Source organism: Syngnathus leptorhynchus, unplaced genomic scaffold (assembly GCF_054491065.1).
Source record: "Syngnathus leptorhynchus isolate UIUO unplaced genomic scaffold, UIUO_Slep HiC_scaffold_161, whole genome shotgun sequence".
Lineage (NCBI taxonomy): Eukaryota > Metazoa > Chordata > Actinopteri > Syngnathiformes > Syngnathidae > Syngnathus > Syngnathus leptorhynchus.
Window position 1 is genome coordinate 142,501 of NW_028232128.1, and position 27,091 is coordinate 169,591.

Genomic DNA, 27,091 nt, shown 5'->3' on the forward strand with positions numbered 1-27,091 from the left:
GGCGGGTGCCGAGTTCACCGGCCCCAAGCGACAACCGGTCACCGAGGCACCCGCCGAAGGCGGGTGCCGAGTTCACTGGCCCCAAGCGACAACCGGTCACCGAGGCACCCGCCGAAGGCGGGTGCCGAGTTCACTGGCCCCAAGCGACGGCGGTCACCGAGGCACCCGCCGGAGGCGGGTGCCGAGTTCACCGGCCCCGAGCACCAGCGGTCAGCCACGGAGGGTGCTGGATCATCCATACTTCCATAGCTCCAGAGCTCCATAGCCCCGGAGCTCCATAGCCCCGGAGCTCCATAGCCCCGGAGCTCCATAGCTCCATAGCCCCGGAGCTCCATAGCCCCGGAGCTCCATAGCCCCGGAGCTCCATAGCTCCATAGCCCCGGAGCTCCATAGCCCCGGAGCTCCATAGCCCCGGAGCTCCATAGCCCCGGAGCTCCATAGCCCCGGAGCTCCATAGCCCCGGAGCTCCATAGCTCCATAGCCCCGGAGCTCCATAGCCCCGGAGCTCCATAGCCCCGGAGCTCCATAGCTCCATAGCCCCGGAGCTCCATAGCCCCGGAGCTCCATAGCCCCGGAGCTCCATAGCCCCGGAGCTCCATAGCCCCGGAGCTCCATAGCCCCAGAGCTCCATACTTCCATAGCCCCAGAGCTCCATAGCTCCAGAGCTCCATAGCCCCGGAGCTCCATAGCCCCGGAGCTCCATAGCCCCGGAGCTCCGGAGCTCCATAGCCCCGGAGCTCCATAGCCCCGGAGCTCCATAGCTCCATAGCCCCGGAGCTCCATAGCCCCGGAGCTCCATAGCTCCATAGCCCCGGAGCTCCATAGCCCCGGAGCTCCATAGCCCCGGAGCTCCATAGCCCCGGAGCTCCATAGCCCCAGAGCTCCATACTTCCATAGCCCCAGAGCTCCATAGCTCCATACTTCCATAGCTCCAGCCGCGGAGGGTGCTGGCTGGTGGCTCCATAGCTCCATACTTCCATACTTGCAGCCACGGAGTTGGCTAAAATTGCACTAAGTGCGAAAGCCCATTCATTTACAACGGCGTGTCCGCCAGGCGGCGACATTTCCCCGTTACCGGTGGCTGCGCGGCGGGTGAGTGACAGAGCTTATCCGAGCGGCTGGAACTCTGCGCCGGCGTGGTCGAGCGTGAGGCCCCGGCCCTTTGGCTGCCTGGTACCTAAAACACTTCCATTGATCCAGCCACGGAGGGTGCTGGCTGGTGGCTCCATAGCTCCATAGCTCCATAGCACCAGAGCTCCATAGCTCCATAGCACCAGAGCTCCATAGCTCCATAGCACCAGAGCTCCATAGCTCCATAGCTCCAGGGCTCCATAGCTCCAGGGCTCCATAGCTCCATAGCTCCATAGCACCAGAGCTCCATAGCTCCATAGCACCAGAGCTCCATAGCTCCATAGCACCAGAGCTCCATAGCTCCATAGCACCAGAGCTCCATAGCTCCATAGCACCAGAGCTCCATAGCTCCATAGCACCAGAGCTCCATAGCTCCATAGCACCAGAGCTCCATAGCTCCATAGCACCAGAGCTCCATAGCTCCATAGCTCCAGCCTGGGTGGCTGGTGGCTCCATAGCTCCATACTTCCATAGCTCCAGTCAGAGAGTGTGCTAAAATTGCACTAAGTGCGAAAGCCCATTCATTTACAACGGCGTGTCCACAAGGCGGCGACATTTCCCCGTTACCGGTGGCTGCGCGGCGGGTGAGTGACAGAGCTTATCCGAGCGGCTGGAACTCTGCGCCGGCGTGGTCGAGCGTGAGGCCTCGGCCCTTTGGCTGCCTGGTACCTAAAACACTTCCATTGATCCAGCCACGGAGGGTGCTGGCTGGTGGCTCCATAGCTCCATAGCTCCATAGCACCAGAGCTCCATAGCTCCATAGCACCAGAGCTCCATAGCTCCATAGCACCAGAGCTCCATAGCTCCATAGCACCAGAGCTCCATAGCTCCATAGCACCAGAGCTCCATAGCTCCATAGCACCAGAGCTCCATAGCTCCATAGCACCAGAGCTCCATAGCTCCATAGCACCAGAACTCCATAGCACCAGAGCTCCATAGCTCCATAGCACCAGAGCTCCATAGCTCCATAGCACCAGAGCTCCATAGCTCCATAGCACCAGAGCTCCATAGCTCCATAGCACCAGAGCTCCATAGCTCCATAGCTCCATACTTCCATAGCACCAGAGCTCCATACCTCCAGAGCTCCATAGCTCCAGCCTGGGTGGCTGGTGGCTCCATAGCTCCATACTTCCATAGCTCCAGTCAGAGAGTTGGCGAAAATTGCACTAAGTGCGAAAGCCCATTCATTTACAACGGCGTGTCCACAAGGCGGCGACATTTCCCCGTTACCGGTGGCTGCGCGGCGGGTGAGTGACAGAGCTTATCCGAGCGGCTGGAACTCTGCGCCGGCGTGGTCGAGCGTGAGGCCTCGGCCCTTTGGCTGCCTGGTACCTAAAACACTTCCATTGATCCAGCCACGGAGGGTGCTGGCTGGTGGCTCCATAGCTCCATAGCTCCATACCTCCAGAGCTCCAGAGCTCCATAGCACCAGAGCTCCATAGCTCCATAGCACCAGAGCTCCATAGCACCAGAGCTCCATAGCTCCATAGCACCAGAGCTCCATAGCTCCATAGCACCAGAGCTCCATAGCTCCATAGCACCAGAGCTCCATAGCTCCATAGCTCCATAGCACCAGAGCTCCATAGCTCCATAGCACCAGAGCTCCATAGCTCCATAGCACCAGAGCTCCATAGCTCCATAGCACCAGAGCTCCATAGCTCCATAGCTCCATAGCTCCATAGCACCAGAGCTCCATAGCTCCATAGCACCAGAGCTCCATAGCTCCATAGCACCAGAGCTCCATAGCTCCATAGCACCAGAGCTCCATAGCTCCATAGCACCAGAGCTCCATAGCTCCATAGCACCAGAGCTCCATAGCTCCATAGCACCAGAGCTCCATAGCTCCATAGCACCAGAGCTCCATAGCTCCATAGCACCAGAGCTCCATAGCTCCATAGCTCCAGCCTGGGTGGCTGGTGGCTCCATAGCTCCATACTTCCATAGCTCCAGTCAGAGAGTTGGCGAAAATTGCACTAAGTGCGAAAGCCCATTCATTTACAACGGCGTGTCCGCCAGGCGGCGACATTTCCCCGTTACCGGTGGCTGCGTGGCGGGTGAGTGACAGAGCTTATCCGAGCGGCTGGAACTCTGCGCCGGCGTGGTCGAGCGTGAGGCCCCGGCCCTTTGGCTGCCTGGTACCTAAAACACTTCCATTGATCCAGCCACGGAGGGTGCTGGCTGGTGGCTCCATAGCTCCATAGCTCCATAGCACCAGAGCTCCATAGCTCCATAGCACCAGAGCTCCATAGCTCCATAGCACCAGAGCTCCATAGCTCCATAGCACCAGAGCTCCATAGCTCCATAGCACCAGAGCTCCATAGCTCCATAGCACCAGAGCTCCATAGCTCCATAGCACCAGAGCTCCATAGCTCCATAGCACCAGAGCTCCATAGCTCCATAGCACCAGAGCTCCATAGCTCCATAGCTCCAGCCTGGGTGGCTGGTGGCTCCATAGCTCCATACTTCCATAGCTCCAGTCAGAGAGTTGGCGAAAATTGCACTAAGTGCGAAAGCCCATTCATTTACAACGGCGTGTCCGCCAGGCGGCGACATTTCCCCGTTACCGGTGGCTGCGTGGCGGGTGAGTGACAGAGCTTATCCGAGCGGCTGGAACTCTGCGCCGGCGTGGTCGAGCGTGAGGCCCCGGCCCTTTGGCTGCCTGGTACCTAAAACACTTCCATTGATCCAGCCACGGAGGGTGCTGGCTGGTGGCTCCATAGCTCCATAGCTCCATAGCACCAGAGCTCCATAGCTCCATAGCACCAGAGCTCCATAGCTCCATAGCACCAGAGCTCCATAGCTCCATAGCACCAGAGCTCCATAGCTCCATAGCACCAGAGCTCCATAGCTCCATAGCACCAGAGCTCCATAGCTCCATAGCACCAGAGCTCCATAGCTCCATAGCACCAGAGCTCCATAGCTCCATAGCACCAGAGCTCCATAGCTCCATAGCACCAGAGCTCCATAGCTCCATAGCTCCAGCCTGGGTGGCTGGTGGCTCCATAGCTCCATACTTCCATAGCTCCAGTCAGAGAGTGTGCTAAAATTGCACTAAGTGCGAAAGCCCATTCATTTACAACGGCGTGTCCACAAGGCGGCGACATTTCCCCGTTACCGGTGGCTGCGCGGCGGGTGAGTGACAGAGCTTATCCGAGCGGCTGGAACTCTGCGCCGGCGTGGTCGAGCGTGAGGCCTCGGCCCTTTGGCTGCCTGGTACCTAAAACACTTCCATTGATCCAGCCACGGAGGGTGCTGGCTGGTGGCTCCATAGCTCCATAGCTCCATAGCACCAGAGCTCCATAGCTCCATAGCACCAGAGCTCCATAGCTCCATAGCACCAGAGCTCCATAGCTCCATAGCACCAGAGCTCCATAGCTCCATAGCACCAGAGCTCCATAGCTCCATAGCACCAGAGCTCCATAGCTCCATAGCACCAGAGCTCCATAGCTCCATAGCACCAGAACTCCATAGCACCAGAGCTCCATAGCTCCATAGCACCAGAGCTCCATAGCTCCATAGCACCAGAGCTCCATAGCTCCATAGCACCAGAGCTCCATAGCTCCATAGCACCAGAGCTCCATAGCTCCATAGCTCCATACTTCCATAGCACCAGAGCTCCATACCTCCAGAGCTCCATAGCTCCAGCCTGGGTGGCTGGTGGCTCCATAGCTCCATACTTCCATAGCTCCAGTCAGAGAGTTGGCGAAAATTGCACTAAGTGCGAAAGCCCATTCATTTACAACGGCGTGTCCACAAGGCGGCGACATTTCCCCGTTACCGGTGGCTGCGCGGCGGGTGAGTGACAGAGCTTATCCGAGCGGCTGGAACTCTGCGCCGGCGTGGTCGAGCGTGAGGCCCCGGCCCTTTGGCTGCCTGGTACCTAAAACACTTCCATTGATCCAGCCACGGAGGGTGCTGGCTGGTGGCTCCATAGCACCAGAGCTCCATAGCTCCATAGCACCAGAGCTCCATAGCACCAGAGCTCCATAGCTCCATAGCACCAGAGCTCCATAGCTCCATAGCACCAGAGCTCCATAGCACCAGAGCTCCATAGCTCCATAGCACCAGAGCTCCATAGCTCCATAGCACCAGAGCTCCATAGCTCCATAGCTCCATAGCACCAGAGCTCCATAGCTCCATAGCACCAGAGCTCCATAGCTCCATAGCACCAGAGCTCCATAGCTCCATAGCACCAGAGCTCCATAGCTCCATAGCTCCATAGCTCCATAGCACCAGAGCTCCATAGCTCCATAGCACCAGAGCTCCATAGCTCCATAGCACCAGAGCTCCATAGCTCCATAGCACCAGAGCTCCATAGCTCCATAGCACCAGAGCTCCATAGCTCCAGGGCTCCATAGCTCCATAGCTCCAGGGCTCCATAGCTCCAGGGCTCCAGGGCTCCATAGCTCCATAGCTCCATAGCTCCATAGCTCCATACTTCCATAGCACCAGAGCTCCATACCTCCAGAGCTCCATAGCTCCATAGCTCCAGCCTGGGTGGCTGGTGGCTCCATAGCTCCATACTTCCATAGCTCCAGTCAGAGAGTTGGCGAAAATTGCACTAAGTGCGAAAGCCCATTCATTTACAAGGGCGTGTCCGCCAGGCGGCGACATTTCCCCGTTACCGGTGGCTGCGCGGCGGGTGAGTGACAGAGCTTATCCGAGCGGCTGGAACTCTGCGCCGGCGTGGTCGAGCGTGAGGCCTCGGCCCTTTGGCTGCCTGGTACCTAAAACACTTCCATTGATCCAGCCACGGAGGGTGCTGGCTGGTGGCTCCATACCTCCATAGCTCCATAGCACCAGAGCTCCATAGCTCCATAGCACCAGAGCTCCATGGCTTCAGAGCTCCATAGCACCATAGCTCCATACCTCCAGAGCTCCAGGGCTCCATAGCTCCATACCTCCAGAGCTCCATACCTCCAGAGCTCCATACCTCCAGAGCTCCATAGCTCCAGAGCTCCATAGCACCAGAGCTCCATAGCTCCATAGCACCAGAGCTCCATAGCACCAGAGCTCCATAGCACCAGAGCTCCATAGCTCCATAGCACCAGAGCTCCATAGCTCCATAGCACCAGAGCTCCATAGCTCCATAGCACCAGAGCTCCAGAGCTCCATAGCACCAGAGCTCCATAGCTCCATAGCACCAGAGCTCCATAGCTCCAGAGCTCCATAGCTCCAGCCTGGGTGGCTGGTGGCTCCATACTTCCATAGCTCTAAGTCAGAGAGTTGGCGAAAATTGCACTAAGTGCGAAAGCCCATTCATTTACAACGGCGTGTCCACAAGGCGGCGACATTTCCCCGTTACCGGTGGCTGCGCGGCGGGAGAGTGACAGAGCTCATCCGAGCGGCTGGAACTCTGCGCCGGCGTGGTCGAGCGTGAGGCCTCGGCACTTTGGCCGCCTGGTACCTAAACACTTCCATTGATCCAGCCACGGAGGGTGCTGGCTGGTGGCTCCATACCTCCATAGCTCCATACCTCCAGAGCTCCAGAGCTCCATAGCACCAGAGCTCCATAGCTCCATAGCACCAGAGCTCCATAGCACCAGAGCTCCATAGCTCCATAGCACCAGAGCTCCATAGCTCCATAGCACCAGAGCTCCATAGCTCCATAGCACCAGAGCTCCATAGCACCAGAGCTCCATAGCTCCATAGCACCAGAGCTCCATAGCTCCATAGCACCAGCTCCATAGCTCCATAGCACCAGAGCTCCATAGCTCCATAGCACCAGAGCTCCATAGCTCCATAGCACCAGAGCTCCATAGCTCCATAGCACCAGAGCTCCATAGCTCCATAGCACCAGAGCTCCATAGCTCCATAGCTCCAGGGCTCCATAGCTCCAGGGCTCCAGGGCTCCATAGCTCCAGGGCTCCATAGCTCCAGGGCTCCAGGGCTCCATAGCTCCAGGGCTCCATAGCTCCAGGGCTCCAGGGCTCCATAGCTCCATACCTCCAGAGCTCCATAGCTCCATACTTCCAGAGCTCCATAGCTCCATAGCACCAGAGCTCCAGAGCTCCATAGCTCCATAGCACCAGAGCTCCATAGCACCAGAGCTCCATAGCTCCAGCCTGGGTGGCTGGTGGCTCCATAGCTCCATACTTCCATAGCTCCAGTCAGAGAGTTGGCGAAAATTGCACTAAGTGCGAAAGCCCATTCATTTACAAGGGCGTGTCCACAAGGCGGCGACATTTCCCCGTTACCGGTGGCTGCGCGGCAGGAGAGTGACAGAGCTTATCCGAGCGGCTGGAACTCTGCGCCGGCGTGGTCGAACGGCTGGCCTCGGTAGTTGAGGTACCAGGGGTGGGCCGGGGAGCTCCAGGCGGGTCTTGTGAGAGAGTGAAGCCGAGCGGCTGGAACTCTGGGCCGGCCTGGTCGAGCGGCTGGCCTCGGTAGTTGAGGTACCAGGGGCGGGCTGGGGAGCTCCAGGCGGGGCTTGTGAGAGAGTGAAGCCGAGCGGCTGGAACTCTGGGCCGGCGTGGTTGAGCCACGGAGGGTGCTGGCTGGTGGCTCCATAGCTCCATAGCTCCATAGCTCCATAGCTCCATACTTCCATAGCTCCATACTTCCATAGCTCCAGACTTCCATAGCTCCATAGCTCCATAGCTCCATAGCTCCATAGCTCCATAGCACCAGAGCTCCAGAGCTCCATAGCACCAGAGCTCCAGAGCTCCATAGCTCCATAGCTCCATAGCCCCAGAGCTCCATAGCTCCATAGCTCCATAGCTCCAGAGCTCCATACTTCCATAGCTCCAGAGCTCCAGCCTGTCTGGTGGCTCCATAGCTCCATAGCTCCATACTTGCAGCCACGGAGCTGGCGAAAATTGCACTAAGTGCGAAAGCCCATTCATTTACAACGGCGTGTCCACAAGGCGGCGACATTTCCCCGTTACCGGTGGCTGCTTAGCGGGAGAGTGACAGAGCTTATCCGAGCGGCTGGAACTCTGGGCCGGCCTGGTCGAGCGGCTGGCCTCGGTAGTTGAGGTACCAGGGGCGGGCTGGGGAGCTCCAGGCGGGGCTTGTGAGAGAGTGTAGCCGAGCGGCTGGAACTCTGGGCCGGCGTGGTTGAGCAGCATGCCCGCGGAGGTGGCTCTTCCATAGGCACGGAGGGTGCTGGAGCTCCACACTTCCTTAGGCACGGAGGGTGCTGGAGCTCCACACTTCCATAGGCAGGGAGGGTGCTGGAGCTCCACACTTCCATAGGCAGGGAGGGTGCTGGAGCTCCACACTTCCATAGGCAGGGAGGGTGCTGGAGCTCCACACTTCCATAGGCAGGGAGGGTGCTGGAGCTCCACACTTCCATAGGCAGGGAGGGTGCTGGAGCTCCACACTTCCATAGGCAGGGAGGGTGCTGGAGCTCCACACTTCCATAGGCAGGGAGGGTGCTGGAGCTCCACACTTCCATAGGCAGGGAGGGTGCTGGAGCTCCACACTTCCATAGGCAGGGAGGGTGCTGGAGCTCCACACTTCCATAGGCAGGGAGGGTGCTGGAGCTCCACACTTCCATAGGCAGGGAGGGTGCTGGAGCTCCACACTTCCATAGGCAGGGAGGGTGCTGGAGCTCCACACTTCCATAGGCAGGGAGGGTGCTGGAGCTCCACACTTCCATAGGCAGGGAGGGTGCTGGAGCTCCACACTTCCATAGGCAGGGAGGGTGCTGGAGCTCCACACTTCCATAGGCAGGGAGGGTGCTGGAGCTCCACACTTCCATAGGCAGGGAGGGTGCTGGAGCTCCACACTTCCATAGGCAGGGAGGGTGCTGGAGCTCCACACTTCCATAGGCAGGGAGGGTGCTGGAGCTCCACACTTCCATAGGCAGGGAGGGTGCTGGAGCTCCACACTTCCATAGGCAGGGAGGGTGCTGGAGCTCCACACTTCCATAGGCAGGGAGGGTGCTGGAGCTCCACACTTCCATAGGCAGGGAGGGTGCTGGAGCTCCACACTTCCATAGGCAGGGAGGGTGCTGGAGCTCCACACTTCCATAGGCAGGGAGGGTGCTGGAGCTCCACACTTCCATAGGCAGGGAGGGTGCTGGAGCTCCACACTTCCATAGGCAGGGAGGGTGCTGGAGCTCCACACTTCCATAGGCAGGGAGGGTGCTGGAGCTCCACACTTCCATAGGCAGGGAGGGTGCTGGAGCTCCACACTTCCATAGGCAGGGAGGGTGCTGGAGCTCCACACTTCCATAGGCAGGGAGGGTGCTGGAGCTCCACACTTCCATAGGCAGGGAGGGTGCTGGAGCCCCACACTTCCATAGGCAGGGAGGGTGCTGGAGCTCCACACTTCCATAGGCAGGGAGGGTGCTGGAGCTCCACACTTCCATAGGCAGGGAGGGTGCTGGAGCTCCACACTTCCATAGGCAGGGAGGGTGCTGGAGCTCCACACTTCCATAGGCAGGGAGGGTGCTGGAGCTCCACACTTCCATAGGCAGGGAGGGTGCTGGAGCTCCACACTTCCATAGGCAGGGAGGGTGCTGGAGCTCCACACTTCCATAGGCAGGGAGGGTGCTGGAGCTCCACACTTCCATAGGCAGGGAGGGTGCTGGAGCTCCACACTTCCATAGGCAGGGAGGGTGCTGGAGCTCCACACTTCCATAGGCAGGGAGGGTGCTGGAGCTCCACACTTCCATAGGCAGGGAGGGTGCTGGAGCTCCACACTTCCATAGGCAGGGAGGGTGCTGGAGCTCCACACTTCCATAGGCAGGGAGGGTGCTGGAGCTCCACACTTCCATAGGCAGGGAGGGTGCTGGAGCTCCACACTTCCATAGGCAGGGAGGGTGCTGGAGCTCCACACTTCCATAGGCAGGGAGGGTGCTGGAGCTCCACACTTCCATAGGCAGGGAGGGTGCTGGAGCTCCACACTTCCATAGGCAGGGAGGGTGCTGGAGCTCCACACTTCCATAGGCAGGGAGGGTGCTGGAGCTCCACACTTCCATAGGCAGGGAGGGTGCTGGAGCTCCACACTTCCATAGGCAGGGAGGGTGCTGGAGCTCCACACTTCCATAGGCAGGGAGGGTGCTGGAGCTCCACACTTCCATAGGCAGGGAGGGTGCTGGAGCTCCACACTTCCATAGGCAGGGAGGGTGCTGGAGCTCCACACTTCCCTAGGCAGGGAGGGTGCTGGAGCTCCACACTTCCATAGGCAGGGAGGGTGCTGGAGCTCCACACTTCCATAGGCAGGGAGGGTGCTGGAGCTCCACACTTCCATAGGCAGGGAGGGTGCTGGAGCTCCACACTTCCATAGGCAGGGAGGGTGCTGGAGCTCCACACTTCCATAGGCAGGGAGGGTGCTGGAGCTCCACACTTCCATAGGCAGGGAGGGTGCTGGAGCTCCACACTTCCATAGGCAGGGAGGGTGCTGGAGCTCCACACTTCCATAGGCAGGGAGGGTGCTGGAGCTCCACACTTCCATAGGCACGGTGCTGGAGCTCCACACTTCCATAGGCAGGGAGGGTGCTGGAGCTCCACACTTCCATAGGCACGGTGCTGGAGCTCCACACTTCCCTAGGCAGGGAGGGTGCTGGAGCTCCACACTTCCATAGGCAGGGAGGGTGCTGGAGCTCCACACTTCCATAGGCAGGGAGGGTGCTGGAGCTCCACACTTCCATAGGCAGGGAGGGTGCTGGAGCTCCACACTTCCATAGGCAGGGAGGGTGCTGGAGCTCCACACTTCCATAGGCAGGGAGGGTGCTGGAGCTCCACACTTCCATAGGCAGGGAGGGTGCTGGAGCTCCACACTTCCATAGGCAGGGAGGGTGCTGGAGCTCCACACTTCCATAGGCAGGGAGGGTGCTGGAGCTCCACACTTCCATAGGCAGGGAGGGTGCTGGAGCTCCACACTTCCATAGGCAGGGAGGGTGCTGGCACATCCACACTTCCAGCCACGGAGCATGCTGGCACTTCCACCTTGCTTGCTAAGTCGGCGTGATCTTGCCCAAAAAGTCCCTCCTCACCTCCAGCTGGAAGTGGAAAAAAATCCTCCACCTGCTTGGCCGAGGTTCTGGAAGCCAGCAGCTCGCAGAATGTTGCCAAAGTTTCACTGGAAGGAAAAGAAAAGAGAAGACCGAGTGCGCATTTCACCTACCGCCGAATGTCCACAAGAGGGAAGTGTCACTCCGTCGCAGAATCTGCGCCGACGCACTCGGCACCCTTCGAATTTATGGTGCCGGTGCGGGTGTTCTGGGTGCAAAAAGGCCGCCCAAGTGGTAGAAAAAAATCAGACTTCGTCTCTTAGGTCGAAATTAATGCCAAGTTTTGAAATGCGCTGGCAGGGGTGGACCAGGGCCCGTTAGAAGTGCTTAGCCGAGGTCCTGGAAGCCTAACCCGGCGTGATCTTGTGCAAAAAGCCGCTGCTGAGCTCCAGCTGGAAGTGTAAAAAGAACCGGGCTGGATCAAAAAAAGAACCAGGCTGGTTCAAAAAAAGAACCGGGCGACCCGTTAGAAGTGCTTAGCCGAGGTCCTGGAACCCTAACCCGGCGTGATCTTGTGCAAAAAGCCGCTGCTGAGCTCCAGCTGGAAGTGTAAAAAGAACCGGGCTGGTTCAAAAAAAGAACCGGGCGACCCGTTAGAAGTGCTTAGCCGAGGTCCTGGAAGCCTAACCCGGCGTGATCTTGTGCAAAAAGCCGCTGCTGAGCTCCAGCTGGAAGTGGAAAAAGAACCGGGCTGGATCAAAAAAGAACCGGGCGACCCGTTAAAATTGCTTAGCCGAGGTCCTGGAAGCCTAACACGGCGTGTTCTTGTGCAAAAAGCCGCTCCCGAGCTCCAGCTGGAAGTGTAAAAAGAACCGGGCTGGTTCAAAAAAAGAACCGGGCGACCCGTTAGAAGTGCTTAGCCGAGGTCCTGGAACCCTAACCCGGCGTGATCTTGTGCAAAAAGCCGCTGCTGAGCTCCAGCTGGAAGTGTAAAAAGAACCGGGCTGGTTCAAAAAAAGAACCGGGCGACCCGTTAGAAGTGCTTAGCCGAGGTCCTGGAAGCCTAACCCGGCGTGATCTTGTGCAAAAAGCCGCTGCTGAGCTCCAGCTGGAAGTGGAAAAAGAACCGGGCTGGATCAAAAAAGAACCGGGCGACCCGTTAAAATTGCTTAGCCGAGGTCCTGGAAGCCTAACACGGCGTGTTCTTGTGCAAAAAGCCGCTCCCGAGCTCCAGCTGGAAGTGTAAAAAGAACCGGGCTGGTTCAAAAAAAGAACCGGGCGACCCGTTAGAAGTGCTTAGCCGAGGTCCTGGAACCCTAACCCGGCGTGATCTTGTGCAAAAAGCCGCTGCTGAGCTCCAGCTGGAAGTGTAAAAAGAACCGGGCTGGTTCAAAAAAAGAACCGGGCGACCCGTTAGAAGTGCTTAGCCGAGGTCCTGGAAGCCTAACCCGGCGTGATCTTGTGCAAAAAGCCGCTGCTGAGCTCCAGCTGGAAGTGGAAAAAGAACCGGGCTGGATCAAAAAAGAACCGGGCGACCCGTTAAAATTGCTTAGCCGAGGTCCTGGAAGCCTAACACGGCGTGTTCTTGTGCAAAAAGCCGCTCCCGAGCTCCAGCTGGAAGTGTAAAAAGAACCGGGCTGGTTCAAAAAAAGAACCGGGCGACCCGTTAGAAGTGCTTAGCCGAGGTCCTGGAACCCTAACCCGGCGTGATCTTGTGCAAAAAGCCGCTGCTGAGCTCCAGCTGGAAGTGTAAAAAGAACCGGGCTGGTTCAAAAAAAGAACCGGGCGACCCGTTAGAAGTGCTTAGCCGAGGTCCTGGAAGCCTAACCCGGCGTGATCTTGTGCAAAAAGCCGCTGCTGAGCTCCAGCTGGAAGTGGAAAAAGAACCGGGCTGGATCAAAAAAGAACCGGGCGACCCGTTAAAATTGCTTAGCCGAGGTCCTGGAAGCCTAACACGGCGTGATCTTGTGCAAAAAGCCGCTCCCGAGCTCCAGCTGGAAGTGTAAAAAGAACCGGGCTGGATAAAAAAAGAACCGGGCTGGATAAAAAAAAGAACCGGGCGACCCGTTAAAATTGCTTAGCCGAGGTCCTGGAAGCCTAACACGGCGTGATCTTGTGCAAAAAGCCGCTCCCGAGCTCCAGCTGGAAGTGTAAAAAGAACCAGGCTGGATAAAAAAAAGAACCGGGCTGGATCAAAAAAGAACCGGGCGACCCGTTAAAATTGCTTAGCCGAGGTCCTGGAAGCCTAACACGGCGTGTTCTTGTGCAAAAAGCCGCTCCCGAGCTCCAGCTGGAAGTGTAAAAAGAACCAGGCTGGATAAAAAAAAAGAACCGGGCTGGATCAAAAAAGAACCGGGCGACCCGTTAAAATTGCTTAGCCGAGGTCCTGGAAGCCTAACACGGCGTGATCTTGTGCAAAAAGCCGCTCCCGAGCTCCAGCTGGAAGTGTAAAAAGAACCGGGCTGGATAAAAAAAGAACCGGGCTGGATAAAAAAAAGAACCGGGCGACCCGTTAAAATTGCTTAGCCGAGGTCCTGGAAGCCTAACACGGCGTGATCTTGTGCAAAAAGCCGCTCCCGAGCTCCAGCTGGAAGTGTAAAAAGAACCAGGCTGGATAAAAAAAAGAACCGGGCTGGATCAAAAAAGAACCGGGCGACCCGTTAAAATTGCTTAGCCGAGGTCCTGGAAGCCTAACACGGCGTGTTCTTGTGCAAAAAGCCGCTCCCGAGCTCCAGCTGGAAGTGTAAAAAGAACCAGGCTGGATAAAAAAAAAGAACCGGGCTGGATCAAAAAAGAACCGGGCGACCCGTTAAAATTGCTTAGCCGAGGTCCTGGAAGCCTAACACGGCGTGATCTTGTGCAAAAAGCCGCTCCCGAGCTCCAGCTGGAAGTGTAAAAAGAACCAGGCTGGATAAAAAAAAGAACCGGGCTGGATCAAAAAAGAACCGGGCGACCCGTTAAAATTGCTTAGCCGAGGTCCTGGAAGCCTAACACGGCGTGTTCTTGTGCAAAAAGCCGCTCCCGAGCTCCAGCTGGAAGTGTAAAAAGAACCAGGCTGGATAAAAAAAAGAACCGGGCTGGATCAAAAAAGAACCGGGCGACCCGTTAAAATTGCTTAGCCGAGGTCCTGGAAGCCTAACACGGCGTGTTCTTGTGCAAAAAGCCGCTCCCGAGCTCCAGCTGGAAGTGTAAAAAGAACCAGGCTGGATAAAAAAAAGAACCGGGCTGGATCAAAAAAGAACCGGGCGACCCGTTAAAATTGCTTAGCCGAGGTCCTGGAAGCCTAACACGGCGTGATCTTGTGCAAAAAGCCGCTCCCGAGCTCCAGCTGGAAGTGTAAAAAGAACCGGGCTGGATAAAAAAAGAACCGGGCTGGATAAAAAAAAGAACCGGGCGACCCGTTAAAATTGCTTAGCCGAGGTCCTGGAAGCCTAACACGGCGTGATCTTGTGCAAAAAGCCGCTCCCGAGCTCCAGCTGGAAGTGTAAAAAGAACCAGGCTGGATAAAAAAAAGAACCGGGCTGGATCAAAAAAGAACCGGGCGACCCGTTAAAATTGCTTAGCCGAGGTCCTGGAAGCCTAACACGGCGTGTTCTTGTGCAAAAAGCCGCTCCCGAGCTCCAGCTGGAAGTGTAAAAAGAACCAGGCTGGATAAAAAAAAAGAACCGGGCTGGATCAAAAAAGAACCGGGCGACCCGTTAAAATTGCTTAGCCGAGGTCCTGGAAGCCTAACACGGCGTGATCTTGTGCAAAAAGCCGCTCCCGAGCTCCAGCTGGAAGTGTAAAAAGAACCGGGCTGGATAAAAAAAGAACCGGGCTGGATAAAAAAAAGAACCGGGCGACCCGTTAAAATTGCTTAGCCGAGGTCCTGGAAGCCTAACACGGCGTGATCTTGTGCAAAAAGCCGCTCCCGAGCTCCAGCTGGAAGTGTAAAAAGAACCAGGCTGGATAAAAAAAAGAACCGGGCTGGATCAAAAAAGAACCGGGCGACCCGTTAAAATTGCTTAGCCGAGGTCCTGGAAGCCTAACACGGCGTGTTCTTGTGCAAAAAGCCGCTCCCGAGCTCCAGCTGGAAGTGTAAAAAGAACCAGGCTGGATAAAAAAAAAGAACCGGGCTGGATCAAAAAAGAACCGGGCGACCCGTTAAAATTGCTTAGCCGAGGTCCTGGAAGCCTAACACGGCGTGATCTTGTGCAAAAAGCCGCTCCCGAGCTCCAGCTGGAAGTGTAAAAAGAACCAGGCTGGATAAAAAAAAGAACCGGGCTGGATCAAAAAAGAACCGGGCGACCCGTTAAAATTGCTTAGCCGAGGTCCTGGAAGCCTAACACGGCGTGTTCTTGTGCAAAAAGCCGCTCCCGAGCTCCAGCTGGAAGTGTAAAAAGAACCAGGCTGGATAAAAAAAAGAACCGGGCTGGATCAAAAAAGAACCGGGCGACCCGTTAAAATTGCTTAGCCGAGGTCCTGGAAGCCTAACACGGCGTGTTCTTGTGCAAAAAGCCGCTCCCGAGCTCCAGCTGGAAGTGTAAAAAGAACCAGGCTGGATAAAAAAAAGAACCGGGCTGGATCAAAAAAGAACCGGGCGACCCGTTAAAATTGCTTAGCCGAGGTCCTGGAAGCCTAGCACGGCGTGATCTTGTGCAAAAAGCCGCTCCCGAGCTCCAGCTGGAAGTGTAAAAAGAACCAGGCTGGATAAAAAAAAGAACCGGGCTGGATCAAAAAAGAACCGGGCGACCCGTTAAAATTGCTTAGCCGAGGTCCTGGAAGCCTAACACGGCGTGATCTTGTGCAAAAAGCCGCTCCCGAGCTCCAGCTGGAAGTGTAAAAAGAACCGGGCTGGATAAAAAAAAGAACCGGGCTGGTTCAAAAAAGAACCGGGCAACCCGTTAAAATTGCTTCGCCGAGGTCCTGGAAGCCTAACCCGGCGTGATCTTGCCCGAAATTCGGCCTCTATACTTCCATTTTAGGTACCAGGCGCTCATAGTGTGTTGGTCCCACTAGTCAGTGTACTGGTCCCACTCGCTAGTGTACTGGTCCCCCTAGTCAGTGTACTCATCCAGTTACCCCCCGTTTTCCAAAACACCATCGGCACGTATAAGGGGGGGACTCCTGAGAGAGATGAGGTATATGGCAGCGCAACACCAATCCGCTCCGCGCTGGTTCCCATGTCGGCTACGGATGAATAAAACCAGCCTGTCCCCCCTGGAGCTCACGAGACACGGAATTTTTTCTAAGTGCCAACGGCTCTTCCGAGCAAACGTGTCCGCTCCGGCTGGTTCCCCCGTCGGCCTCGAATGACGAAAAATGCCGGTCTCCGCCCGGAGCTCATGACAAACGAAAAATTTTCTAAGTGCCAACGGCACTAGCGAGCGAATGTGTCCGCTCGGCGCTGGTTCCCGGGTCGAACCCGGAAGACGAAAAACGCCGGTCCTCGCCCGGAGCTCATGACAAACGAAAAATTTTCTAAGTGCCAACGGCACTAGCGAGCGAATGTGTCCGCTCGGCGCTGGTTCCCGGGTCGAACCCGGAAGACGAAAAACGCCGCTCTCCGCCCGGAGCTCATGACAAACGAAAAATTTTCTAAGTGCCAACGGCACTAGCGAGCGAATGTGTCCGCTCGGCGCTGGTTCCCGGGTCGGACCCGGAAGACGAAAAACGCCGGTCTCCGCCCGGAGCTCATGACAAACGAAAAATTTTCTAAGTGCCAACGGCACTAGCGAGCGAATGTGTCCGCTCGGCGCTGGTTCCCGGGTCGAACCCGGAAGACGAAAAACGCCGGTCTCCGCCCGGAGCTCATGACAAACGAAAAATTTTCTAAGTGCCAACGGCACTAGCGAGCGAATGTGTCCGCTCGGCGCTGGTTCCCGGGTCGGACCCGGAAGACGAAAAACGCCGGTCTCCGCCCGGAGCTCATGACAAACGAAAAATTTTCTAAGTGCCAACGGCACTAGCGAGCGAATGTGTCCGCTCGGCGCTGGTTCCCGGGTCGAACCCGGAAGACGAAAAACGCCGGTCTCCGCCCGGAGCTCATGACAAACGAAAAATTTTCTAAGTGCCAACGGCACTAGCGAGCGAATGTGTCCGCTCGGCGCTGGTTCCCGGGTCGAACCCGGAAGACGAAAAACGCCGGTCTCCGCCCGGAGCTCATGACAAACGAAAAATTTTCTAAGTGCCAACGGCACTAGCGAGCGAATGTGTCCGCTCGGCGCTGGTTCCCGGGTCGGACCCGGAAGACGAAAAACGCCGGTCCTCGCCTGGAGGTCCCAGCAAAATCGGCGAAAAAACGACTAAGTGTCAACTTTCGAAAAAACGGCTAAGTGTCGACTTTCGAAAAAACGGCTAAGTGTCAACTTTCGAAAAAACGGCTAAGTGTCAACTTTCGAAAAAACGACTAAGTGCCCACGGCTCTGCGGGGCTTGTGAGTCCGCCCCGCGCCGGTTCGGCGGTCGGCCTCAAAAAGCAAAAAATCAGCCTCTCTCCCTGGAGCTCACCAAAAATTTGTCGAAATTTTTCTAAGTTCTCCTCGAGGTACCAGGGGGTGAGGTACCCGGGCTAAGGTGCAGTACCTTTTTTGGTCTTCAGGTGCGCCAGAGTACAATGAAATGGTCCCAGTAGTCAGTGTACTCATCGACTTTCCCCCCGTTTTCCAAAGCACCTCGTTTACGAGTATGGAGGAGATGGTGCTGGTCTCCCCACGGCGTCGGACACGCCGTCCTCGACAGCACAAGGTCGGATAGAAGACCTGGAAAGCGCCGTGGCACGCGCTGGAGGTGGGCACTTTGGCGAAAAAACGACTAAGTGTCAACTTTCGAAAAAACGACTAAGTGTCAACTTTCGAAAAAACGGCTAAGTGTCAACTTTCGAAAAAACGACTAAGTGTCACCTCTCTGAAAAAATGGCAAAGTGTCGCCTCTCTGAAAATTTTCTAAGTGCCCACGGCTCTGCGGGCTCGTGCATCCGAGCCGCGCCGGTTCTGCAACCGGCCTAGAATGACGAAAAATAACGGTCTCCTCCTGGAGCTCACAGCCAATTGTGGCGAAAAAGTGGCAAAGTGCCCACGGCTCTGCGGGCTCGTGCATCCGACCCGCGCCGGTTCTGCAGCCGGCCTAGAATGACGAAAAATAACGGTCTCCTCCTGGAGCTCACAGCCAACTTGGCAAAAAGTTTCTAAGTGCCCACGGCCCTGCCGAGCTTTGGCGTCCGCCCAGCGCCGGTTCCGCAGTCGGCCTCGAATGACGAAAAATAACGGTCTCCTCCTGGAGCTCACAGCCAACTTGGCAAAAAGTTTCTAAGTGCCCACGGCCCTGCCGAGCTTTGGCGTCCGCCCAGCGCCGGTTCCGCAGTCGGCCTCGAATGACGAAAAATAACGGTCTCCTCCTGGAGCTCACAGCCAACTTGGCAAAAAGTTTCTAAGTGCCCACGGCCCTGCCGAGCTTTGGCGTCCGCCCAGCGCCGGTTCCGCAGTCGGCCTAGAATGACGAAAAATAACGGTCTCCTCCTGGAGCTCACAGCCAACTTGGCAAAAAGTTTCTAAGTGCCCACGGCCCTGCCGAGCTTTGGCGTCCGCCCAGCGCCGGTTCCGCAGTCGGCCTCGAATGACGAAAAATAACGGTCTCCTCCTGGAGCTCACAGCCAACTTGGCAAAAAGTTTCTAAGTGCCCACGGCCCTGCCGAGCTTTGGCGTCCGCCCAGCGCCGGTTCCGCAGTCGGCCTCGAATGACGAAAAATAACGGTCTCCTCCTGGAGCTCACAGCCAACTTGGCAAAAAGTTTCTAAGTGCCCACGGCCCTGCCGAGCTTTGGCGTCCGCCCAGCGCCGGTTCCGCAGTCGGCCTCGAATGACGAAAAATAACGGTCTCCTCCTGGAGCTCACAGCCAACTTGGCAAAAAGTTTCTAAGTGCCCACGGCCCTGCCGAGCTTTGGCGTCCGCCCAGCGCCGGTTCCGCAGTCGGCCTCGAATGACGAAAAATAACGGTCTCCTCCTGGAGCTCACAGCCAACTTGGCAAAAAGTTTCTAAGTGCCCACGGCCCTGCCGAGCTTTGGCGTCCGCCCAGCGCCGGTTCCGCAGTCGGCCTCGAATGACGAAAAATAACGGTCTCCTCCTGGAGCTCACAGCCAACTTGGCAAAAAGTTTCTAAGTGCCCACGGCCCTGCCGAGCTTTGGCGTCCGCCCAGCGCCGGTTCCGCAGTCGGCCTCGAATGACGAAAAATAACGGTCTCCTCCTGGAGCTCACAGCCAACTTGGCAAAAAGTTTCTAAGTGCCCACGGCCCTGCCGAGCTTTGGCGTCCGCCCAGCGCCGGTTCCGCAGTCGGCCTCGAATGACGAAAAATAACGGTCTCCTCCTGGAGCTCACAGCCAACTTGGCAAAAAGTTTCTAAGTGCCCACGGCCCTGCCGAGCTTTGGCGTCCGCCCAGCGCCGGTTCCGCAGTCGGCCTCGAATGACGAAAAATAACGGTCTCCTCCTGGAGCTCACAGCCAACTTGGCAAAAAGTTTCTAAGTGCCCACGGCCCTGCCGAGCTTTGGCGTCCGCCCAGCGCCGGTTCCGCAGTCGGCCTCGAATGACGAAAAATAACGGTCTCCTCCTGGAGCTCACAGCCAACTTGGCAAAAAGTTTCTAAGTGCCCACGGCCCTGCCGAGCTTTTGCGTCCGCTCAGCGCCGGTTCCGCAGTCGGCCTCGAATGACGAAAAATAACGGTCTCCTCCTGGAGCTCACAGCCAACTTGGCAAAAAGTTTCTAAGTGCCCACGGCCCTGCCGAGCTTTGGCGTCCGCCCAGCGCCGGTTCCGCAGTCGGCCTCGAATGACGAAAAATAACGGTCTCCTCCTGGAGCTCACAGCCAACTTGGCAAAAAGTTTCTAAGTGCCCACGGCCCTGCCGAGCTTTGGCGTCCGCCCAGCGCCGGTTCCGCAGTCGGCCTCGAATGACGAAAAATAACGGTCTCCTCCTGGAGCTCACAGCCAACTTGGCAAAAAGTTTCTAAGTGCCCACGGCCCTGCCGAGCTTTGGCGTCCGCCCAGCGCCGGTTCCGCAGTCGGCCTCGAATGACGAAAAATGACGGTCTCCTCCTGGAGCTCACAGCCAACTTGGCAAAAAGTTTCTAAGTGCCCACGGCCCTGCCGAGCTTTGGGTCCGCTCAGCGCCGGTTCCGCAGTCGGCCTCGAATGACGAAAAATAACGGTCTCCTCCTGGAGCTCACAGCCAACTTGGCAAAAAGTTTCTAAGTGCCCACGGCCCTGCCGAGCTTTGGCGTCCGCCCAGCGCCGGTTCCGCAGTCGGCCTCGAATGACGAAAAATAACGGTCTCCTCCTGGAGCTCACAGCCAACTTGGCAAAAAGTTTCTAAGTGCCCACGGCCCTGCCGAGCTTTGGCGTCCGCCCAGCGCCGGTTCCGCAGTCGGCCTCGAATGACGAAAAATAACGGTCTCCTCCTGGAGCTCACAGCCAACTTGGCAAAAAGTTTCTAAGTGTCACATCTCTGAAAAAACGGCTAAGTGTCGACTTTCGAAAAAACGGCAAAGTGTCACATCTCTGAAAAAACGGCTAAGTGTCGACTTTCGAAAAAACGGCTAAGTGTCAACTTTCGAAAAAACGGCTAAGTGTCGCCTCTCTGAAAAAACGGCAAAGTGTCAACTTTCGAAAAAACGACAGAGTGTCGCCTCTCTGAAAAAACGACTAAGTGTCGACTCTGAGAAAATGGCAAAGTGCCCACGGCTCTGCGGGCTCGTGCATCCGACCCGCGCCGGTTCCCCAGCCGGCCTGAAATAAGGCAAAACCAGCCTCTCCGCCTGGAGCTCAGAGCCAACTTGGCGAATATTTTCTAAGTGCCCACGGCTCTGCGTGGCTACGGCGTCTGCCCAGCGCCGGTTCCTGGCTCGAACCCCGAGGACGAGGAATGCCGGTCTCCGCCTGGAGGTCCCAGCTTAATCGGCGAAAATTTTCTAAGTGCCCACGGCTCTGCCGGGCTCGTGCATCCGACCCGCGCCGGTTCCCCAGCCGGCCTGAAATAAGGCAAAACCAGGCTCTCCCCCTGGAGCTCAGAGCCAATTGTGGCGAAAAAACGACTAAGTGTCAACTTTCGAAAAAACGACTAAGTGTCAACTTTCCAAAAAAACGGCTAAGTGTCGACTTTCGAAAAAACGGCTAAGTGTCAACTTTCGAAAAAACGACTAAGTGTCGCCTCTGAAAAAACGACTAAGTGTCGCCTCTCTGAAAAAACGACTAAGTGCCCACGGCTCTGCGGGGCTTGTGAGTCCGCCCCGCGCCGGTTCGGCGGTCGGCCTCAAAAAGCGAAAAATCAGCCTCTCTCCCTGGAGCTCACCAAAAATTTGTCGAAATTTTTCTAAGTTCTCCTCGAGGTACCAGGGGGTGAGGTACCCGGGCTAAGGTGCAGTACCTTTTTTGGTCTTCAGGTGCGCCAGAGTACAATGAAATGGTCCCAGTAGTCAGTGTACTCATCGACTTTCCCCCCGTTTTCCAAAGCACCCCGTTTACGAGTATGGAGGAGATGGTGCTGGTCTCCCCACGGCGTCGGACACGCCGTCCTCGACAGCACAAGGTCGGATAGAAGACCTGAAAAGCGCCGTGGCACGCGCTGGAGGTGTCACTGTGGCGAAAAAGTGACTAAGTGTCAACTTTCGAAAAAACGGCTAAGTGTCAACTTTCGAAAAAACGGCTAAGTGTCAACTTTCGAAAAAACGGCTAAGTGTCAACTTTCGAAAAAACGACTAAGTGTCGCCTCTCTGAAAAAACGGCAAAGTGTCAACTTTCGAAAAAACGACTAAGTGTCAACTTTCGAAAAAACGACTAAGTGTCACCTCTCTGAAAAAATGGCAAAGTGTCAACTGCGAATGTGGTGGTGCATGGAAGGAAGTGGAGGACGGCCGCCTCCTTAAACACAGGCCGAAGAGGAGCGTCAGGGCCGGCTCCTTAAACACGGACCGAGTGTCGCCCTTAACACAGACCAAGCGGAGGACGGCCGCCTCCCTAAATACAGGCCGAACCGGAGCGCGAGGGCCGCTCCTTAAACACGGACCGAGTGTCGCCCTTAACACAGACCAAGGGGAGGACGGCCGCCTCCTTAAACACAGGCCGGAGAGGAGCGTCAGGGCCAGGCTCCTCAAACATGGACCGAGTGTCGCCCTTAACACAGACCAAGGGGAGGACGGCCGCCTCCTTAAACACAGGCCGGAGAGGAGCGTCAGGGCCAGGCTCCTCAAACATGGACCGAGTGTCGCCCTTAACACAGACCAAGGGGAGGACGGCCGCCTCCTTAAACACAGGCCGGAGAGGAGCGTCAGGGCCAGGCTCCTCAAACATGGACCGAGTGTCGCCCTTAACACAGACCAAGGGGAGGACGGCCGCCTCCTTAAACACAGGCCGGAGAGGAGCGTCAGGGCCAGGCTCCTCAAACATGGACCGAGTGTCGCCCTTAACACGGACCAAGGGGAGGACGGCCGCCTCCTTAAACACAGGCCGGAGAGGAGCGTCAGGGCCAGGCTCCTCAAACATGGACCGAGTGTCGCCCTTAACACGGACCAAGGGGAGGACGGCCGCCTCCTTAAACACAGGCCGGAGAGGAGCGTCAGGGCCAGGCTCCTCAAACATGGACCGAGTGTCGCCCTTAACACAGACCAAGGGGAGGACGGCCGCCTCCTTAAACACAGGCCGGAGAGGAGCGTCAGGGCCAGGCTCCTCAAACATGGACCGAGTGTCGCCCTTAACACGGACCAAGGGGAGGACGGCCGCCTCCTTAAACACAGGCCGGAGAGGAGCGTCAGGGCCAGGCTCCTCAAACATGGACCGAGTGTCGCCCTTAACACGGACCAAGGGGAGGACGGCCGCCTCCTTAAACACAGGCCGGAGAGGAGCGTCAGGGCCAGGCTCCTCAAACATGGACAGAGTGTCGCCCTTAACACAGACCAAGCGGAGGACGGCCGCCTCCCTAAATACAGGCCGAACCGGAGCGCGAGTGTCGCTCCTTAAACACGGACCGAGTGGAGGACGGCCGCCTCCTTAAACACAGGCCGAACAAAATGACACAAAGTGTCAACTGCGAATGTTGTCCATCCAAGGAAGGAGCGTGATGCCCGGCCGGCTCCTTAAACACAGGCCGAGAGTCGCCCCGGACGGTCCGCCTCGCGGCGCCCGTCTGCTCGGATAAAATGACACAAAGTGTCAACTACGAATGTTGTCCATCCAAGGAGGGAGCGTGATGCCCGGCCGGCTCCGAAAACACAGGCCGAGAGTCGCCCCGGACGGTCCGCCTCGCGGCGCCCGTCTGCTCGGATAAAATGACACAAAGTGTCAACTGCGAATGTTGTCCATCCAAGGAAGGAGCGTGATGCCCGGCCGGCTCCTTAAACACAGGCCGAGAGTCGCCCCGGACGGTCCGCCTCGCGGCGCCCGCCCGCTCGGATAAAATGACACAAAGTGTCAACTACGAATGTTGTCCATCCAAGGAAGGAGCGTGATGCCCGGCCGGCTCCTTAAACACAGGCCGAGAGTCGCCCCGGACGGTCGCCTCGCGGCGCCCGTCTGCTCGGATAAAATGACACAAAGTGTCAACTACGAATGTTGTCCATCCAAGGAGGGAGCGTGATGCCCGGCCGGCTCCGAAAACACAGGCCGAGAGTCGCCCCGGACGGTCCGCCTCGCGGCGCCCGTCTGCTCGGATAAAATGACACAAAGTGTCAACTGCGAATGTTGTCCATCCAAGGAAGGAGCGTGATGCCCGGCCGGCTCCTTAAACACAGGCCGAGAGTCGCCCCGGACGGTCCGCCTCGCGGCGCCCGCCCGCTCGGATAAAATGACACAAAGTGTCAACTACGAATGTTGTCCATCCAAGGAAGGAGCGTGATGCCCGGCCGGCTCCTTAAACACAGGCCGAGAGTCGCCCCGGACGGTCGCCTCGCGGCGCCCGTCTGCTCGGATAAAATGACACAAAGTGTCAACTACGAATGTTGTCCATCCAAGGAGGGAGCGTGATGCCCGGCCGGCTCCGAAAACACAGGCCGAGAGTCGCCCCGGACGGTCCGCCTCGCGGCGCCCGTCTGCTCGGATAAAATGACACAAAGTGTCAACTGCGAATGTTGTCCATCCAAGGAAGGAGCGTGATGCCCGGCCGGCTCCTTAAACACAGGCCGAGAGTCGCCCCGGACGGTCCGCCTCGCGGCGCCCGCCCGCTCGGATAAAATGACACAAAGTGTCAACTACGAATGTTGTCCATCCAAGGAGGGAGCGTGAGGCCCGGCCGGCTCCGAAAACACAGGCCGAGAGTCGCCCCGGACGGTCCGCCTCTCGAGGCGCCCGCCCGCTCGGATAAAATGACACAAAGTGTCAACTACGAATGTTGTCCATCCAAGGAGGGAGCGTGAGGCCCGGCCGGCTCCGAAAACACAGGCCGAGAGTCGCCCCGGACGGTCCGCCTCTCGAGGCGCCCGCCCGCTCGGATAAAATGACACAAAGTGTCAACTACGAATGTTGTCCATCCAAGGAGGGAGCGTGATGCCCGGCCGGCTCCGAAAACACAGGCCGAGATTCGACCCCGGACGGGCCGTCTTCTCCCGGCGCCCGCCCGCGTACGCCCCCCATCCCCGGTCGCCCGTCTGCTCCCGGCGGGCCTCCGAGTACCCCCTCACCCAACTGACCGACTGGCACTCATGACCCGCCTTGGTAGGGCCTCCATCGGCCTCGGCTCGTCCGACGTCGGGTGGACGGTTCCTACCCACTGCGGGTCGCACTCTAGCGCCCCGGCCGCCGCGTGAGCGTGCGCTCCCCGCGCCGCCCCGCAGGCCCCGGCGCGACCGTACTGCGGCGAGACCGAGACGACCCGGTTTGGCATCCATCCCACCTAGCCACGATCCACGGAGGCCGAGCGAGCGGCTGAGTGTCGGGCGCCGCGCGTGCGAGCGTCCGCCGGCCGCGCCGGTCCTTCCGCGAATGTCGTTTCTCAAACCCTCCGGCTTGATAGCGGCGGCACCACGGGAAGCCGTCCACACACACCGTCCGACCTCTATCCGAAAAGCCTTCCCGACCAACCGCGGTCGCGGGGGCGTCTGTCGCTCCGCATCGGGGGGGCGTATGGCTTCCGCGCTACGCGCTGCGGGCTCGGGGGGGCCGCAACGGCTGAGTCTGACTCGGCCGGGGCGCAGCTTCCCTCCCGGCAGTCAGCAATAGTGCCGATCGCGCCTGCCACCAGCCCCCTCCCCGACGGGTTCGTCGGCGCCGGCTGGCCGCCGTCCGCCTTCGTTCCCCGAGGGTTCCCAACCAGCGCCGATCCAACTCCGCATCCTGGCCGCACGCAGTGCGTGCCTCGCGCGGGTAAGTCGCCGGCGCAGCGCCGCAGCTCCCGACCCCCGCGTACGGGAATAGTTGAGGGCCTCAGCGGGCCGCACCGACCGAGTCCGACTCGGGCCGGGGCGCAGATTCCCGCTTGGGTGACCGAACGTTCTCTGCTCGGGCCGGAGGGCCGACGCCCGTCCCCCCCCGTCGTCCCCCACGGACCGCCTCCGAGGCCACTTCGCACGGCTCATCCTCGGCTCCCTACCAATGCTTAATCGATGGGGCCGCCCGGCCGGATTCGCGCCCCCCTGTCCACCGCGAGTCTCCCCAGACTAACCCGAGTTACCGCCCAGCTCGCCTAACCTTGCACTCGCTCTGCCAAACGGTCGTGTAGTCGGCGGGCCGTCCTACGGGTCGCCCTCCCTCCCCAAACGCGCGGCGGGATAGCGGCAAGGCGGCGGCGGCGGCCAGCGGCGTCGGGGCGCTCGCACCGGAGAAGAGGCGTCTTACGAGGCCGGGCGCAGCTCCCTCTCGTTTACTTGCTGAGTAGCGGCGCTCGAAGGTTCCGCGGCGAGCGCGGCTCATCCCATTGAATGTCCCTGCACCAGGCTCCATCGAAGGGCCGCCCGGCCGGATTCGCACCCCCCTGTCCACCGCGAAGTCCCCTCGACTAACCCGAGTTACCGCCCAGTTCGCCTAACCTTGCATCGCCCCGCCAAACGAGCGAGTTGTCGGCCGTCCTGCGGGTCGCCACCGGCCCCAAACGTGCGGAGGGATAGCGGCAAGGCGGCGGCGGCGGCCAGCGGCGTCGGGGTCGACCTAGCACCGGAGAAGAGGTGTCTTACGAGGCCGGGCGCAGCTCCTCTCGTTTAGGGGTCCGCGAGGGTCGCATTCGAGGTTCCGCGTCCTCGGCTTCGGCTGCGCCGGGTCCAGCCCGATCCATCTCACCCCGCGGCAGCGTCAGACCACCTAGAGCCCCCGCGAACCGCGGCCGGCGTCCGGAAAACAGTCGCGCGAGCCCCCGCTCCGGCGGGCCGGCGAGCGAGAGGCGCTACCCAGCCACCCTCTCTCCTACCTGGTTGATCCTGCCAGTAGCATATGCTTGTCTCAAAGATTAAGCCATGCAAGTCTAAGTGCACACGGCCCGTACAGCGAAACTGCGAATGGCTCATTAAATCAGTTATGGTTCCTTTGATCGCTCCTCAGTTACTTGGATAACTGTGGCAATTCTAGAGCTAATACATGCAAACGGGCGCCGACCTCCGGGGACGCGCGCATTTATCAGACCCAAAACCCACGCGGTGCCCGGGCGCGCGGGCCCAGGGGTCGCGCCGGCGTTCACGCGCCGCGCCGCGGCCCTCCGCGCGTCCGGCCCGGCCTCCCTTGGTGATCCTCGATAACTTCCAGCCGATCGCCGGCCCTCCGCGGCGGCGACGTCTCATTCGAATGTCTGCCCTATCAACTTTCGATGGTACTTTCTGCGCCTACCATGGTGACAACGGGTAACGGGGAATCAGGGTTCGATTCCGGAGAGGGAGCCTGAGAAACGGCTACCACATCCAAGGAAGGCAGCAGGCGCGCAAATTACCCACTCCCGACACGGGGAGGTAGTGACGAAAAATAACAATACAGGACTCTTTCGAGGCCCTGTAATTGGAATGAGCACAGTCCAAACCCTTGGGCGAGAACCCATTGGAGGGCAAGTCTGGTGCCAGCAGCCGCGGTAATTCCAGCTCCAATAGCGTATCTTAAAGTTGCTGCAGTTAAAAAGCTC

General features: G+C 58.3%; 1 pseudogene; it reads left to right on the forward strand.

Moving 5' to 3' along the window:
• Positions 1–26,389: 26,389 nt before the first annotated feature.
• Positions 26,390–27,091, forward strand: LOC147037554 (18S ribosomal RNA; annotated as a pseudogene; the record flags this gene model as incomplete).